Here is an 18,848-nt window from a genome sequence, read left to right as displayed (position 1 = left end):
TTGAGATTATTTTTGTTTCTTAGTTCATCCAACATGTGTAATGATTTCTCTATATAAACAAATCATATTATATTATCTAGTTCATAAGTATGATCATGATTTATATGTTTATTAATATCTGCTATACATTTGTCCATGATAGTTATTCATTACTTTTTAGTCATTTTTGCTTGACATCATGTTCTTGTTTTTAAATTCACATTGTTTTTTGTATATACACTGTTTATTAGTATGATTATGCCTGTTTGTTTCCCATCAGACTAGCTGAGGTTAATATATGTTATACATCTGAGTCACTATTTAACTATGATTGCTATCTGCTGTGTCTAGTTTAAGAATGGTCCAATCAGATGTTGTTTGTCTGTATATATATGTGTCTGGCATTGGAGACAAAATACTCTTTGAAAAAGTCCCTTCTAAGGGATGAAACGCGTCAGAGTGTTTGCATGATGCTCAGCCTTTTGAAATAAAGAACTTTTTATTCAACAAACTACTTGTTTGGTTCACTGGGAAGTAGTGACCGTTTTTCCTCTTCTACCTCCTAATTCTACACATAAAACATACTGGACACCTAACAAGCTCCTATTGAACCCCCAAAATGACCACAACATATATATAAGCATATGAGTGTCACAGAGGAGTGCTACTGAGCATGGCAATATATATTTAAAACCAGAGACAGAACATAAAACACAGACAAAGCTCAGTTTTAGCACATCCAGTGAGACTCATACACCGTGTATGAGTCTCACTGGATGTGCTAAAACTGAGCTTTGTCTGTGTTTTATGTTCTGTCTCTGGTTTTAAATAATTCTACACATACCCTCAGCAACAAAATCTGTTATAGCCAAGAGCAGGTGAAAAATTGAGCCCACCTTAAACTGGTGGAAAGCAAAATCTGGAGCATGTATGTATGTGTCTTTAATTATATAGCGCCATTAATATACATAGCGCTTCACAGTAGTAATACACGTGACAATCATATAAATAACAAATAATACAAATAACAGAACATGGGAATAAGTGCTTCAGACATAAAAATTTACATTTAGGAAGAGAAGTCCCTGCTCCGAAGAGCCTGCAATCTAATTAGAAGGTAGGAAGAACGTACTGAGACAATAGGAGGGCATTCTGGCAAGTGTGCCTGCAAGGGGCCAAGCTTTGTGTATCAGGTGTATAGTATTAGCCACGGAGCTACTCATATGCTTCATTAAGCAGGTGGTCTTAAAAGAGGATAGAGAGGGTGCTAGTCGGGTATTGAGGGGAAGGGCATTCCAGAGGTCTGGGGCAGTTAGGGAGAAAGGTTGAAGATGGGAGAGGGCTTTAGATGCAAAGGGGGTAGAGAGGACATCCTTGAGTGGAACGCAAGAGTCGGGATGGTGCATAGCGAGAAATTAGGGCTGAGATGTAAGGAGGGGCAGAAGAGTGTAAAGCTTTAAAAGTGAGGAGGAGAATTGAGTGTGAGATGCGGGATTTGATAGGAAGCCAGGAGAGTGATTTCAGCAGGGGAGGCCATGGAATTTGAGGACCATGGGAAGCCCATAATGATGGGAGATCACAAACAGGAACAACCCCTCAGAACAGGTCATTCTTTCTCAACTAATATAGAGCAGGACAAGAAACAAACCTAAAAGAGCGAAGAATTTAATACACATTATCCCTATGTTTAGTTAATATTTGCATCGTTTGGAAGAACACTACTGTTTATTGATGTAAAAAAGCCTGAATGTACCTGTATACGTCTATTCACTCTCCCTACCCCTCCAAATTCCCAAAATCTTTTTTGATATAAAGTTTTAAAAGAATAAATAAATAAAGACAAAGTTGGAGAAATAAATTAAAAATACAATAAAATAATCAGAAAATGAGATAAAAATCTCTAAAAAAATTTAAATGAGATAAAGTACTGAAACACTGTCAGAAAAACACCACAAAAATATCACAAAATGACTATCACAAAGTAAAGGCTAAAAATCCAGAGTGGGATACAGTCATAACCTATAATATCTATATGAGACCAAACTACATAAGGGGTTGGATATAAAGATGGTAACAATCAGGTCACAGAGCGTCTTAGTATTTTTTGTATTTTGAAATCCTCTTGTATCCCCTTGGGATTGACTGGACTCCAATCTTTGGTGTATCATAAGAGCCATGTAAAAAAGGAACCACTAGCAAGGGCAGCAGGAAAGGTTTCTGATGAACCATTAGATCAAACCAATTGAACACAAGTACTATACCTATATGAATCAGCACTTACTAACTGCAATAAACTACAATAAAAAGAAAACAAAAAAGAAGTAGAAAAATAGAGAAAATAAAAATTAAAAGAGTGAGATAAAAAGGAACACTATAAATGTACTAAGGGACATGAGAACCCTCATCAACTACCCTCCTACCCCCACCCCCACCCATTCGAAACAAACCTAACATTTATACTAATGGCCAAATATGGATAATCAGGCTTTTCTCCATAAATAAAATAAAACAAAAAACACTTCCAAACAAATACTAAAACACAACATATGGGGTGGGTGATGGGGCTAGTTGCCTCTGGGAGTCTGGTTAGGCCCCCACCAGGGGTGGGGTGGTGGTAGGGATTAACCCCTTGCTATGCAATGCTTTACTAACCACTAAAGTAGCCAAGGGGGGTAGGTAGTGTATTTTTTTAATTATGTGAATCCCATTGATGTTTGTTGTACACCTTGGTTATTTCTACCATAGGGTAGAAGAATAATTGGGTATTATTGGGCACAGCAGACAATGTACAGCTCAGGCATGAGGACACTGCAGATATTTGCTACTTCAAGTTCTACTTTATGTAAGAAAAAGAAGCAGCAGAGTACTGGAAGTCTACATATGTACAGTACTCATCATCATTATACAGTTTCGTCATAAGCAATGCGTTACACAGTCCCCTGTCCAACAGGGGGGGCAGCTGGGACTGCTGTCCCGGGCACTGTGAGTTAAGTGGCCCGGGCCCCACTGCCGGTGGACACAGTAGTTCAGCTGTTGAGCAGTCGTAGAGTAAATCAGGCAGCTCATTTAATAATCTCAGTAAGTGCCTGGATTGGAGGGGTCTTCCTACCTACAACCCTTTCCTGCAATTGCAATGATTTGCGTGCATGTACGGCCCTCCCCTCTGCCTCAGGCCTTGCAGCATGGCCATCCGTGGTACTCCACATTCTCACATGGTCCCTGTGCCCTAATACACACTTGGATCTGGCACTCCTGACCCCAAGGCCCATAACAATCCTCTCCCATGTCTATGCTATTAGGCCCATAGCTTGTCTTCCCTTCCCCAGGCCCATAGTTTATCCCCCTCTCCCGAGTCCCACAGCTTGTTGTCATCCCCAAGGCCCCTTAGCTTACACCCCCCCTCCTTCCCAGGCCCATAGCAATGCGATACATGTAACCCCTTCGCCGCCAGAGAGTCTAACAGAGAAATGTGTTACTGACTTCTCTGGCAGAAAAAGGGTTGAGAGATATTTCTTTTAATTATATAAAATACATTGACTCAAAAGGCAGCAAAAATGTCGGCCTCTGAAAAAGCCCTCTACAAATTGCCAGATATTACAGCATATCCATTAAACATTTCTTTTTAATTAGTTTATAACCACTGTAAATGCATTTTTTGTAACTGAAGTCAGCGCCACAAACAGGGGGGATAGTCGGGACTCTTGTCACGAGCCCGGTAATTCAAGGAAACCTGCCGGCAACTCTAACATGTAATGCCATACCTGCTGCCTGTCAGAGCAGAAGGAGCCTGCTGGAGGGTGTCTGCTGAGGTGCCTATCAGAGCAGAGGTGGCCTGCTTGAGGGTGTCTATAGATATGGGCAAATTTGGATCCACTTTGGATCAGCTGGTTCTTGTGGTCTGCAGATTACAGCGAATAAATCTCAAAAAGGGTGATGCACATTTTGTGGATTTTTTTATTATTATTACCAATACACCCAGCGGATTCCACGATCTGTTGATTGATTTCTAGAATCCAATCCGAAAAATAAATGTCCCTTTAGTATATACCGGGACTAGAGATATAAAGATCTCCCACCATGATCATCCTGATTGTCAATTGGGCTCAAAATATGTATTAACCTTATTCAAATCCAAAGGTAATGACTATATGTAGATTCATATCCCATGGATGGTATTATATATTAAGTATACTGTACATACAAGGTATCTGATTGTAGATAAAGTAAAAATAATGAAACAGATTACCCGTAGTCTATATTGTATACGAGGATGTATAATGCAGGGAATAGTCCTGGATATTAACAGAGAAAAACCTTCCTAAAGGGAATCACACTAAGGTCAGCGATAGAAGTGAACCACCCTGATGTTGATGCAGTTCTTCCAGGGTAACTCTGGGTCAATGCCCTATAGTGAGCTGGTTCACCTGCACCAGTATCAGATCCTTATGGGTAGTCAATATCACCATACCCTTAGATGTGTCCTAAAGTTTCTGTGGAGTATAATATGTGCTATTCTACTAAACTTTAATAGATAGCAGTGGTATGTAGTCTACCAAAGTATAGGTAAGTAGATGTAGTATATTCAAGATAGCCACATATAACTCTTAAATCAGAGACTGAACAATGAGTATGATCCAAAAATATCCTGTGTTGGAATAGGTGAAGTGAATACAGAGAATAGGAAGTGTTAATCTAGGATACAGTAAAAATTCCCTATGGTAGGTGGTAATAGGAGTATGAACAATAGGGGAGCCCCTGCTGCGGCCACAATGAAATAAGGCTGTGAATGGTGCAATGGGTATATTTGCAGTAATAAAGGATTGAACGAGAGAACCCAATGTTGCACTCAAGTTCACCCTCTGGTGATTAATGAATGAATTAAAACATAAACGTTATTAAGAACAATTGTTAAAATAATGGGTGTTAAAATGACGTACTGCAGGTAGGTGGATCAATAATACTGACAGCCGGATAGGCTCAGGATCAAAAATGGTGGTGTGTGTTTGGGATATCCAGATCACACACACCTGACGAGACAAACACAGAAATCCTAATGTGGACCTGTATATAAAGGAATACTATAGGGTGTGTTCAGGTAGATACTTAAACTTCTAGTCACCTATGGCAGGGTCTGCATAAACCAAGGTAGATATAGGTAATATGACAAGTAGTGACTAATATATATAAAAACAAATCTTACTATATAAAATTGAAAGCACTGTATGCCTGTCTGGATGTCCGGTGTCCCTAGGGGAAATCTCATTGGTCCCTTGGGCCGCCCCCGCACACCTCTCATTGGCCTGAGGCGGAGTGACGGGCCAAAGGACACACAGACACACACACACACACACACACACACACACACACACACACACACACACACACACACACACACACACACACACACACACACACACACACACACACACACACACACACACACACACACACACACACACACACCTCTCTCTGGGGACAGGCAGTGGGCAGGGCAGCCTGCGGCTGCCTCCACTCACCACCCACTCCCTCCACTCACCTCCTGCTCCCTCCACTCACCTCCCACTCCACTCACCTCCCCGGCGCGGGGTCAGGCAGTGGGCAGGGCAGCCTGCCGCTGCCTCCACTCACCTCCCGCTCCCTCCACTCACCTCCCGCTCGACTCACCGCCCGCTCACCTCCCTGGTGCGGGGACAAGCATTGGCCAGGGCAGCCTACCGCTGCCACGCGGCACCTAAGATGGCGGCGGCGGAAAGACCCCCTTCCTCCCTTGCGGACTAACTAAGATGGCGGCGGCCAGAAGGAGAGGTGAGTATGTGTGTGTGTGTGTGTCACAGCGTGAGAGTGTGTGTGTGTGGGACACTGTGTGTGTGTCTGTGTGTGTGTGCGTGTGTGTGTGTTACACTGTGTCTCAGACACTGTAGAGTGGGGACCGGAGCTACACATGGGGGGGGGGCGGGGGGGGGGCAGGAGCGGAGAAATATACAGGGGGAGTGGAGAGGAGGGACCCGTCAATTTAAAGCAAACCAACCCCCCTCCTGTCCCCTCCTGTCCACTGCCCCCCATCCTGTCCACTGTCACCCCCCCTCCTGTCCACTCTCCCCCCCTCCTGTCCACTGTCACCCCCCCTCCTGTCCACTGTCACCCCCCCTCCTGTCCACTGTTACCCCCCCTCCTGTCCACTGTCCCCCCCCTCCTGTCCACTTTCACCCCCCTCCTGTCCACTGTCACCCCCCTCCTGTCCACTGTCCCCCCCCTGTCCACTGTCACCCCCGCTGTCCACTGTCACCCCCCTCCTGTCCACTCTCCCCCCCTGTCCACTCTCCCCCCCCTCCTGTCCACTCTCCCCCTTCCCATCCCCTCCTGTCCACTGTCCTTTCCACTGTCCCCCCCCCGACCACTGTCCCCCCCCTCCCCCCAGCCACTGTCCCCCCTCCTGTCCACTGTCCCCCCCTCCTGTCCACTGTCTCCCCCTCCCCTCCTTTTCCCCCATCCCCCCCCTCCCCTCCTTCCCCCCCCCCTCCCCTCCTTCCCCCCCTCTCCCCCCCCTTTTCCTAGCGCCTAATGTAACTCACGGGCAACGCCGGGTCTCTCAGCTAGTAAACTATATATATATAAAGGGGGATATTACTCTGACAAACCCCACTGAAATCGCAAATGCATTCAATGATTACTTTGTGGGGTGTGCCACTAACTTATTAGCGAAACGCAGCACAAACCCCAAACATGAATCTCATCCTGGGAGTATCCCTACAGTCCCACCCCCTCCCAACACTGCCCACAATTTTCAATTTGTCCCAGTATCTGAAGAGGAGATTATACAAGCGCTCCTCAAACTAAAACTAAGCAGCCAATGTGGACCCGACTAACTACAATCTAGGTTCCTACGACTTGGTGCCCTAGCCATTGCCAAACCAATTGCGTCCATAGTCAACTCTATCCTGTCTGCAGGCCATATCCCTAAGACCTGGAAAACTGCCAGAGTAGTCCCAATCTTCAAAAGTGGGGACAAAAACACTGTCTCAAACTACAGGCCAATCTCACTTCTCCCAATTCTATCCAAAGTCATGGAAAAATGTTTCCACTCCCAATTAAGCGATTTCTACACCAAGACAAATTTCCCTAGCCAATTCCAATCTGGATTTCACCCCAAACACTCCACCGTAACTACCCTGCTAAAAGTTTGCAATGAAATCCAGTGTGGAATGGAACGGGGACAACTCACTGGTGCAGTATTTCTAGATTTTGCAAAGGCTTTTGACACAGTCGATCATGCTATCCTGCTTAACAAACTCCAGAGCTCTGGAATAGGGAAACATGCTTTAAACTGGTTTCAGTCCTACCTATCAGGAAGATCCCAACATGTGTCCATCTCAGGCTCTAACTCCAACCCCCTGGATATCACCTGTGGTGTCCCGCAAGGCTCTGTTCTGGGGCCCCTACTCTTCTCAGTTTTCATTATGATCTTCTCACAGCTTGTAAGGAAGCCTCAATACACATGTATGCAGATGACACAATCTTATATGCACACAGTCATAGCCTCTCTGACCTTCAACACATACTTCAGTCTGACTTTTTGAGACTCAAAAACTGGATTTCCCAAAACAAACTGTGTTTAAACACTGACAAGACTGTAACAATGGTATTTGGGACCAAGACTAAATTTGTAAAGCTTCCAGTGACTGAGCTCCTGATTAGAACCAACGCTAACACCACCCTAACACCTGTCACTAGTTTTAAATACCTGGGCTTATGGTTTGACTCCCACTTAACATTCGGGATGCACATTGATACCCTGACAACCAAGACCTATCCCAAACTAGGGGTACTTTACAGGAACAAATCCTCCCTATGTCTCCTGGTCAGAAAGCGTATCACACAGCAGATGCTAATGCCAATTATTGACTATGGAGACATAGTATATGGCTCGGCTCCTCAAACCCACCTTAGCAAACATGACACCCTCTACAATTCAATTTGTCGTTTTGTTCTCCAATGCAACTACAACACACATCACTGCGAAATGCTCAAATAACTAGATTGGTCAACACTAGAGTCTAGGCGCAAAGTTCACCTTTCCTGTCTTGCCTTTAAATTCTTCATGGGCAAGCTACCCAGCTACCTGAGAAGCTCCTCACCCCTACCACCTGCAGCACTTATCACCTGAGATCAGACTCCAAAAGACTATTCATGGTCCCAAGGCTCAACAAAGTATCCGGACGTTCCTCCTTCTCCTTCCGTACACCCCAAAACTGGAACAACCTACCAAAGACTCTCACATCCACCACCAGTTTAAGTTCTTTCAAATCTAAGGCTGTCTCACATTTTAACCTGGTCTGTAACTGTTTCATACGCTCATAATATATATTTTCTTTAACTGTGCACGCAATGTCTTGTATATAATGTATACCCTGTTCATTTATGTAACTGTACTTGTAACCATGTACTATTTGTTTTACTCTGTGCCCAGGACATACTTGAAAACGAGAGGTAACTCTCAATGTATGACTTCCTGGTAAAATATTTTATAAATAAAGTATGTAATCAGCTGAAACTCCTTTAATGAATGATAGTGTACCTTGCGATTTCATGCGGTTGTTTGCTCGTGCTATAATACACAGGCTAGAAGTGCCCCGACGGACACTACAAGCCTCTCTAATAGGGATCTCTATGGGGATAGTGCTCTGAACGAGTAGTAGTATTCAGCATAGTTCCTGGGGGCTGCACTCGTGTATAAACTGTATTGAACAGCAGCCCCATGGTTACACTTTCTCTGTGCACAACGCAGCAATATAAACTCCTCCGAAGTATACCATGCTCACTATATGTCCTTAGGTGTCAGTAGCCTCTGGATAAGGCTTACTTACCATTCCTGCAATTCAGTATCAAATTTACCAACTTCTGATTAATGCTATATGTGTGAAGGACTTAACACTCTTGCAGAATAGGTTACCTTAGGTCACTCTGACACCGTGCAAGGTACACTATCATTCATTAAAGGAGTTTCAGCTGATTACATACTTTACTGGTATATATAGTTTATTTGTTTTTATATATATTAGTCACTACTAGTCATATTACCTATATCTACCTTGGTTTATGCAGACCCTGCCATAGGTGACTAGAAGTTTAAGTATCTACCTGAACACACCCTATAGTATTCCTTTATATACAGGTCCACATTAGGATTTCTGTGTTTGTCTCGTCAGGTGTGTGTGATCTGGATATTCCAAACACACACCACCATTTTTGATCCTGAGCCTATACGGCTGTCAGTATTACTGATCCACCTACCTGCAGTACGTCGTTTTAACACCCACTATTTTAACAATTGTTCTTAATAAAGTTTATGTTTTAATTCATTCATTAATCACCAGAGGGTGAACTTGAGTGCAACATTGGGTTCTCTCTCTCAATCCTTTATTACTGGTAATAGGCGTATGGTAAGAATACTGTAATTAAGTACACTGGTGATATGAATGAATACACCCCTAATTGTTGCTTGACTTGCCTGGGAGGCTATTGATAGTTAAATATTAATAGAGAGACAGTAAGTGCTGTATAGTCATGACACTTATTGTAGCCTGAGCTGCTCTAGGGGACAGCACTGTGTAATAGAGCAGTCATTGTAACAGTAACTCAAAACCACCTAACCACAAGGTGAATAGCTTAATATCTGTTCTCCTCCCTGCTGGTGGTGTTCTAAAAAAACTCCTTCTCTAATGCTCAGCTTGCCTGGAGGCTATATGCTGAGCCTTCTGCAGCCGTGACAGGGAAGCGCTAGCATGTTGATTAACATAGAAGCTCTCATGAGTAGAGTTCCGTGCACGTGAATGTGCTGGTAGCTGCCGACGCTTTCTCAAGGCATTGGGGGGGGGGGGGGAGGAGTCCCAGACAATGCCTAGGGACTTATAAAGCCACGCCCAGTATGCATTGTTAACAAGTTAACCCTTAAGATGCCTGTTCATACTTACATAATGTACAATACTATTCCTAATCAGTGTGGAGTTTCAGCAGAATTACATAAGGGGACAGGCATAACTCCCTATTTTGTCCGTGTTGTAATAAACACAGGTAGTATCCTTGATACAACTGTATTTAACAAATTGTATTGTTTTGGTTGTCATGATATTAGCAACCACAATAGGAGTTACATAAGTGATTCTTTGCAACTATGTTAATTTGTTGCTAAGGTTACTCGGGTACTTTGTTGAATAATTAAAGGCTAAGCTTTTAGCTCAATCTACAAATAATTTTATGTTTGAATGTTATTTTTTCACCCACCAGTGAGATAATTTAAATATATGAGTAGGTAAGTATTTGGAAGCATAGGGTCTCTATCATTTTGGAATTTGGAATAAGGTAAGTATATATGCCCTAAATGGGAGATATAATACATTAGACGGAGGATATCTCCAGAGAGAAAAATTGCTGTTAAATAAAGGGTGAAAACACAAACTCTTCATTCAGGCCTCTAGGTGACAATGTGCCCAGCATATAAATCCACCTAGATTCCGTCTTTAGGAGTTCCTTGTCCCAGTCCCCTCTACGACTGCATGGGGAAAATTGGTCAATTCCAACAAATTGTAATATATTTATATTACCATTGTGTTGTTCAAGACTCACTGCTTGAACTGTCTGCGAGTCTTTCCTACATATTTTTTACCACAATTGTAGATGGCCATATAGATAACCCATGTTGAAATGCAACTGATGAACTTCCTAATGGTGAAATTGCTTAGTGACATTGACATGTTGGCAGGCTTTACAGCGTTGACATCTATGTCAGCCTGGTGGTTTTATTGGTAACCATGTTTGTGTTTGTGTCTGATTGTAGTGACTATGTACAAGTATAGCACAGAGATTCCTGAATTCAATATGCATTTATTGTATTTATTGTGCTTTATGTATTTTAAATGGGCAAATGCACTATTATCCATATGTGGATAATAGTAATTTTGCCCATTACTATACTGTATGTGTTAGGGGGCGGGGTGTGTTTATTTACAAGTATTTATGTGCTTTTTACTTATTTTTGTAGGGCACAGAATTGGTACTGCAGGCCCGCAGGGACACCTGCGGGGAACACCCGAGGGCCACCACCAGCCTATAGTATCAATGCTGTGCATGACAAAAATTTAATATATGTACTGTATGTTAGGGGGTATAGGGGTTGTTGGGGGAACAGGGGGTGTATTTTGTTTATTGCAATGTTTATTGGGGGCAATTGTCCCCAATAAACATGCTATTATGCCTTAACCCCTTCATTGCCTTAGCGGCTATCCACTATGGTAATGAAGCAGTATTAATATATTTGAATAATATTGTGCGGGAGCAGGGGGTCTCCTGAGCTGAAACACATTGTTTTCTGGCTCAGGGACCCCCTGCTTCCTGAGTTACAGGCCCCGGTTTGGGGCATCGGTGCCAGTGTCGCCGCCATCTTTATAGCCGCTATGGTAATGAATTATTGTTAATTGATATAGTTGTTTTACTCATAGTGTAGATGTGCAGGGGGTCTTCAGAGATTAACCGCTTTGGTTTTAGGTCTGGGGACCCCCTGCTTCCAGAGATACAGGCCCCTTTATGGGGTGCCGATATCCCTCTGCTTTGTTTACATTCCGCGGTCACGTGATCGGGACATTTAAATGCAGAGGGATACTGGCACCTCATAAAGGGGCCTGTATCTCGGGAAGCAGGGGATCCCCGGACCTGAAACCAATGCGGTTCAGCTCCGGAGCCCCCCTGGATATCTACACTATGAATAAAAATTGATTACAAATATTTTTTATTTTGCCGATGTTTGCGCAGAGAGAATGGCGGATCTCTCTCTGCTGCAGGCTGATCTCGGCAGGGGATGGCGTATCGGTAACTTATCAGCAGGCAAACTGTCTCACAACCGGCTACTCGGTGTGTTGGTCTCTCAGGGATTCGCCAGGGATTCGGCCCTTCCTGCATACTGCGAGGGCAACACGCCAAAAACATGCCGAGTTTGAACCCCTGCCGAGATTGCCTTTTCGGTGCTTACTGCATCGGGCCCTATGTCTTTGTTTGATTCCAGTTCTCTAAGTGCTTGATTTTCCCTAGTATCTAAGTTAGCTTTTATTCTCAATTGTGTAAATATTCTAAGCCCTTGATGACCATCTTAAAAAAGACTTCAATGTTAGTGAAAGTCTCGCTATAAGGGATTCCAGAGGAACACTTTCTAATTTTGGAGCATCACATTCTACCTTACTTCGCTATAAGGGAGGAATTTAGATTTTGGTTTGAGTTTGGTAAAGGGTCCTTCCCTGGTAACTGTTCAGAGTCTCCAATGAGTCCAACCAGGTCATTGTAGGGGCCTATATCACTTTGTGACATCTCATGGTCTATTGCCATCCTTCTTTCTCTGTTCTTAAAGAATTTATGCAGTTTTAATTTCCTGGAAAACATGTTTGCGTCTTTAACCCATTCAAATATATTTATATTTGCTGATGGAGAGAATGAAAGTCCTTTGCTCAGGACCTTAATATGGTATTTGTTTAGATCCAGGGCTGAAAGCTTTATTATTTAGGGTTTGTGTGTGCCTAGTATTGTAAGATTTTTCTCCTTTCTTTTCGCTTTGTTTTTTGGGGTGGTTTGCTCCCTCTCCCTTAGGGACCCTGGTTTTTCCAAGCCTTGTTTTTCTTTTGATTTAAATTTTGTACTGCTGTTTTTCTTTGTGAGCTCTAAAAATGAGGGTGGTGAGAATTGTTGATCTTGAGTATTGTTCGGTAAGTCTCTTATTGGGGCAGTTGTATCAGTTCTAGCTCGATCTTCCATACTATCTGATATCTCCCACTCGGAAGAGGATTCTTGAGTGGTGGGGTTAATTAGTCTCTGCTCAGGTTTAGTTCTAAACTGGTACCTGTAGATTTTGCCCTCCTTGAAATCCTTACTATCTCGTACACATTTTCTTTGTTTTCTCTCTTTTAGGTCGCTGGAGAATTTATCAATGTTGTTTTTCAATCTAAGCTCTAGTTCAATACATTTTTAGTTGTCTTTCCAGGTTTCTACTACTAATAATTGTTTTTCTATTTCTAGATTGATATTGTTAAGTTTTTCCTTTTGATGATTTATCAGTAACTGCATGCAATTGTACTGGTGAGAGGTTAACTCTGAGGCCCCTGGGTATTAAGTCAGTTTTTATGTACTTTTCGAAACTAAAGACTTCCCACCATATTTTAAGTTGCTATTTATATGTTGTATCTAGATTCTGAAAGAATCTCCTAATATCTGGTTGTGGTGTTTATTCGGGACTTGTACAGTATATTCTTCAGAAAATATGTTCTCAGCCTCAGTTTGCCACTCTTATAGATTAGGTTTAGATTATAGAAATCCTGCAGTTTTTTGATTGAATTTATTAGCGAGCTGAGGGTAGTTATGAAGTTAGAGCATGTCCTGTATAATATCATGTATCATGTAGACAAAGAAAGACCTTCCACTACTATCTATTAAAGTTTAGTAGAATAGTACATATTATACTCCACAGGAACTTTAGGACACATCTAAGGGTATGGTGATATTGACTACCCATAAGGATCTGATACTGCTGCAGTTGAACCAGCTCACTATAGGGCATTGACCCAGAGTTACCCTGGAAGAACTGCATAAACATCAGGGTGGTTCACTTCTATTGCTGACCTTAGTGTGATTCCCATTAGGAAAATTTTTCTCTGTTAATGTCCAGGACTTTTCCCTGCATTACAAATCCTGGTATACAATATAGGCTACGGGTAATCTGTTTAATTATTTTTACACTATCTACAATCAGATACCTTGTATGTACAGGTATAATACTACCCAAGGGATATGAATTTAGATATAGGCATTACCTTTCAATTTGAATAAGGTTTATATATATTTTGAGCCCATTTGGCAATCAGGGGGATCATGGTGGGAGATCTTTATATCTCTAGTCCTGATATATACTAAAGAGACATTTATTTTTCATTATTGGTCACTGTACCAGAGGTTGTTTAGTATTTATAAAAAAAAACAACCTCATTGGTTTATAAAATCCTAGCATTCATCATTGAATTTGAAAGATTTAGCCTAGCGTCGTTGTCTAAACTATATATATATATAAATATATATATATATATATATATATTTTAATGATTCATCTAATAAAGTTATTTTTAATTATATCATAATACACCCACTCAGGGGAAAGAGTGACCGCAACTGGGTTTACTTTTCTGTATATAGTGTATTTTACTTACCTTGACCCAGAGGAGCGCCATCCCCCACCCTTCTTCAAGCTGAGCGAGAGTACCCCTCTTTCTTTGTCTGCAGTCTCTGTGAGCTTGCAATACATTTACATTCATTTTTTAGTTGCCCTGGATTATATATTTTTATCTATGCTCTGCATTTACATACCTCCTTTGGATTTCCTGCTTTACAGATTGCATGCCCTGGATCTTCTGGACTGTCCTGTGACTCAGCTGACATGTAATGGGATATAGTCCCCTTAATTACCTTGTTATAGAACTCAATACTTTATCTGTATATCGGATTAGGAATTAAACAGTGTGCCTTATGCTGTGGATGTCAGGTGGACACCACTAGACATCTCTCTGGTCACATTATATATGGAATTTGTCACTTTGGACATTTATTACAGTATCCGGACATTTATGTGCACTTATACTCTAATACTTTATTGACAGAGTCACATGATTATTGAGCACTATCTCCTACACAAAAAATCACCTGGATTGAAAACTGGTTGAAGGATAACTAGTTTGCGCAGAGCTATGCTAATCTCATGGGATTATGGGAAGACGCAGTATGGTCGCATCATGAGTTCGGCGAAAACTTGGTGCTCTGGAAACAGTTTTTGTTTGGGAGGGTGGTCATAACACTTTATTATTGTTTATTGATTATTTAAATAATAATACTTTCAATTTAAAATTCACTCACAATTTTAGTCAATCACATTTAGAATTCCTTGATCTACTGATTTATGTTGGGAACGGTGGTATCTGTACCAAGACTTTCATAAACCAGTGAGCAGCTGTAATTACATTGACACAGATAGCAACCATTTCCCTAAATGGTTGGAAAATATACCTTATGGCGAGTTACGTAGGATTAGACGTAACTGCAGTGATATCAAAGTGTTTTAAGAACAGGCTGAGGCCACTATGAGTAAATTTAAAGATAACAATTATAGTGACACTGTTGTGAAAGGAGCTTACATTAAAGCCAAAAATCTTAACAGACAAGATTTATCAACATATAAGAATACTGGCGTTAAAGCTTCTGACTTTAAATCTAAAGATGGAACAATACAGCATGTGTTCCATTTAAAACACTATATATTGCAATGGCCCCTAAAATACGTATGGTGATTAATAAGCATTGCCATCTAAAAGATCCGATTTTGCTAAGTAATTTGCCTGCTAGTCCTAAGATTATTTTTACAAAGGCAAACAATTTGAAACACAAAGTGGCCCCTAGCTGTCTTAAAGATAGAAAGAACACTGCGGGAGCTCACACTTTTCTTAATGTTAAAGGATTTCATAAATGTTTAAGGTGTAAGATATGTAAAATGAACCTTCATGAGAATACACATTTCATACGTTTTTCTTCAACTAAAAAAAATGCTCAATTTAATATTAAAGAGCTTTATTAGTTGCGATTCTATTAATGTTGTTTATTTAATCCAGTGTCCTTGCAATAAACAGTATATTTTAGAACAACTATATATACTGTAAGGTTCTTGCCAGTTAAAATGGGCCAGGGACCTCAGGTTTTCCCAGGCACCTGTAAGGTTCTTAAATTCAATACGGGCCGGGGACCTCAGGTCAGCCGTCCGTAACTGGAATCAGTGTTGCTCTACCCGGGGAGACTTAACCATGCCCTGGGCTGTAGGATCTCAATCTGATGACATACGAGTACTCGGTAGACGATGAAAAAGACGCACACAGGGTAATTCTGATTCCTCGTCTCAACTTTATTGGAGAAAAGCAATACTATTTATACAGAGAAATAAGGTGTTAATTGGAAGCGTAAATTAGAGGCATAACAATATTAGCATATTACTAAATAACAGCTCGTTCTGGGGACTTTCCGTTTAGCCTTGGTTACTGTTAACAAAACTTGCGGTTTAGCCGATTCTAAGGAAAACACAGTACTGGTGTCCAGCCAACAGACCAGTGCTGCTTTTTCGACAATAACTATCAAAAGCTGATTAAACTGCCTGCATGTTTGGAGGTCGTTTCTTGCATACATCTATCATTTAGTTTAGGGAAAAGTTCAGGCAGAATGGTGTTCCTGACAAGATGGAGATTCAGCTACACCCTTTCAGGCCCTCCTTTTATTCTCTTAAAGAACAACATTTTTAATCACACTCATTTTATACAGTTTCAATACGTAATACGCCCCTTAAGAGGACCTGCTTAGTAAATGGAAAAATACAGAGTTATATACACATAATGCTAAAAACCTTATTTATGCAAGCAATTTTTACTCTACATATTACTGCCTAATTCTGAACAGAAAATATTTTGCAGCCTTGGTGCACAACTGCAGATAAGGAAAATGGCCTATGTCTCCATATGTCACATAATCTGAGGGTCAGCTATTTCTGAGAATTGGTGGGGGCTAATGTCTACTGGGAGCGACTGCACAAACATCCTGCTTACACGCATCTTTCATATGGCATTTACTCAAAATGCTAAAACAGATAAAATGGGTGCTATGGTCAAAATGGATGAATTGTGGTCCTTTCCTTGTGGTTGACTCATGCCCCTGGGTGACCCCCCACCTTGCTCATATCCTCACATCCAATCTTCTCAGTCCCCTCTCATTCTTAAGACAGTCTATTTTAGGAACGGTTAAACATTTCATCATAACTTGATTCCTTTCCGGCCATTAGATTGGCCCAGTTGATTTCTTCTTCTTCTCTTCTTCTGGGGGACTGTCGACATCTTCACTGAAATGAGGCATAGCATCGGTGGAAGGTTCAATGCACTTCTGGATCAAAGTTTGCTGCCAAAACACATACATAGAGAGTAATGAGTAGGAATGTCATACATACAGTACAAAAGCATTCGATAACTTCACTCCCAGTGAACCAATCCAACCACCAAGTCCAAGCAGATCCTGAATCTTGGATAAATACACAACATTTCTCTTTAACTAGGGCACATACATACACCTCCCTTTGGGGCTAAAATATAGTCTAGAGCCATTCTATTCTGTAGGGCCACTAGTCTGATCTGCACCTGTTCTTGGTTAAGTTAGTTAATGGCTGTGGTTGTATGATTGAGGACATCTAGTACATCTGTAAGTGCATTGAACCTGTCATACAGTAACCCAACTCCTACATTTGGAAATAAACTCGTTCGACAATAAACTTGTTATTTCCATAGACTACTTTTTAATCCTTGTGTTTTGGGTGTATCTCTCCTGTTTCTGAGTCTACCTGTGGGCAATTCCTTTGTTATAGAGTAAAACATGTGTCATTAGTGGAACATAACCGTGTCATTGACTGATAAAGCATCCTCCCACTGGGATATCATTCTGCAGGGAGATTCTTTTAATCTCTGTGGAAAACTTCCTAGTAAGAAGCTCTGGAAAAACAGTAGTACTATTGCGCTCATGTTTTAATTCCCTGCCTGAAATGGGAATCCCTATCCATGGCACCTGTTGATTGTGGGGACCATGTTCACATACCCAGCAAGACTCATTCATACTTGACCTTTTGTAAATGTAGGTCTCGTTTATCTCGGAATGTGACAATGGAGTTTGTGATGTTGGTGGGTGAGATGGTGCTTACTGTAGTGTTACCTTGAACATGGTGATAGGTATCTGTGATGTATAATGACCACAGAAAAATGAGTATTGCTGACAAGGCTCCGCAGAGCATTCTCACTGCAATCTTGTCATCTCTCTGTGGGTTATACTTTCGCAGGCCCAATGATGCATACATCTTAAAATTGTAACTTACAGTAAACACACTTTAAAAGAATAAAAATATTGATAAAAGAAAGAAAAATAAATGTTTGGATAAGACCGGGCCTCAGCCTCGAGTCTTATTCCCCCCATAGGTTAACGGTCCGAGTTTTATTTTGACCCTTCAAGACGCTAACTTGAAGCGGCTGTGCTGTGCATGATGTGGGTGGAGCTTTACATGCGCCATGTGGATCCATGAAGAGACCTCTGCCACTTTAATTGCTGTAATGGTGGTGAGTAGTACTTGAAATGGGCCTTTTCATTTGGGATGAAGAACGTTCTTACGTAGGAAATGCTATGACTCGAGTAGGTGCACTTTCAATTTTGAACTGTGCCTAGAGAGACTCAAAAAATATATTACCCACTGATTTTGACAATAACTACTGCTTATAGTAAAAAGGACACCTTTGGAAAGAAAATGGTTAAAAGTTATAATGTAGGCAGATATGATATGTAGAACAGTACTCTTCCACCTTAGGGCCAATATTAGGAGCAAACCAGTCATTCCTGATGGGTATTAGCATACTGCCTTTGTGCAAATGCGACAAACCATGGGCCATGCGCATCACATACGGTTCTAATAGAGGAGGTAAGCATTAGGGCCGTACCAAAAATCCCCTGTCTGCTGATAACCATTGTTTGACCACTCTGTAAGAAGATCTGCAAACAATTGTTGGTAAAAACTGGTCAGATAAATTGGCAATGATATGCGTTTGTCTGGGTCTGTGTGTGAGAGATATGCATAGGCCTCAACATATGAACGGCTTGCTGCTTGCTTTGCTGTAGCATCTGCAAAGGTATTTCCTAATGAGAGTCAGCCCTGTTAGTATGGGCAACCTTTATTACTGCAAGAGCCCTTGGTAGTAACATTGCTTCAAAATAAATTCTGCAAA

This window comes from Ascaphus truei, chromosome 1, assembly GCF_040206685.1.
Source record: "Ascaphus truei isolate aAscTru1 chromosome 1, aAscTru1.hap1, whole genome shotgun sequence".
In the NCBI taxonomy this organism is placed as follows: Eukaryota; Metazoa; Chordata; class Amphibia; order Anura; family Ascaphidae; genus Ascaphus; species Ascaphus truei.
This window is presented reverse-complemented; position numbering follows the sequence as displayed.